Raw genomic sequence first — 798 nt, 5'->3', positions numbered from 1 at the left:
ACTTTATATTTTCTGGATATTGACCTTTTATAATGTACATTTGCAGATGATTTGATGATTTGAAGATATCTTCTCTCTCTCTCTCTCTCTCTCTCTCTCTCTCTCTCTCTCTTCTTTTCTTTCTTTCTTTCTTTTTTATTTTATTTTTTTAGGTGAGGCAGCCCTTGGTTGACCTCACAGATTGCAAGGACCTTGTCAGCTTACAATCTCTTATTTTTTTATTTTTATTTTTTATGCTTACAGCACCTGGTCTTCTTATGTGGTCTCCCATCCAAGTTCTAACCAGGTCCAACCCTGCTTAGCTTCTGAGATGAGACAGGATCGGGCTTGTTCAGGGTGGTATGGCTGTAGACTACCTTCTATTTCTTGAGTTGTGTATTTATCATCTTAATGATGTCCTTTGACACACACAGATTCTTTTTTAATTTTGTCAAAACGTATTTATCCATTTAAAAAAAGTTACTTGTGCATTTAGTATAATCATTGCCAAATCCAATGCCATGAAGATTTATTCTATGTTTTCTTGAGTTTTATAGTTTAGCTATTAACATTTAGATTTTTGATGCATTGTGTTAATTTTTGTATATGTTGTAAAGTAAGTGTCCAAATTCATGATTTTGCGTATGAATATCCACTTTTCTCCCATTTCTTGTTGAAAAGATTCACTTTGACCCATTGAAAAGTTTTGGCACTCTTGTTGAGAATTATTTGACCCTATGTCCGAGGGTTTGTTTTTGGATTCTCTCTTCTATTCAATTAGTTGATATGTCTCTCTTTATTCTACTACCACATTTTGAT

General features: G+C 33.3%; 1 pseudogene; it reads right to left on the bottom strand.

Moving 5' to 3' along the window:
• Positions 1–234: 234 nt before the first annotated feature.
• On the bottom strand, positions 235–353 carry LOC111740472 (annotated as a pseudogene).
• Between the last annotated feature and the right edge of the window lie 445 nt (positions 354–798).

The sequence above is a fragment of the Pteropus vampyrus genome, unplaced genomic scaffold (assembly GCF_000151845.1).
Source record: "Pteropus vampyrus isolate Shadow unplaced genomic scaffold, Pvam_2.0 Scaffold63, whole genome shotgun sequence".
NCBI classification, from domain to species: domain Eukaryota; kingdom Metazoa; phylum Chordata; class Mammalia; order Chiroptera; family Pteropodidae; genus Pteropus; species Pteropus vampyrus.
Note: the sequence above shows the minus strand (reverse complement) of the source record. Positions and strands in the feature narration are given on the sequence as shown.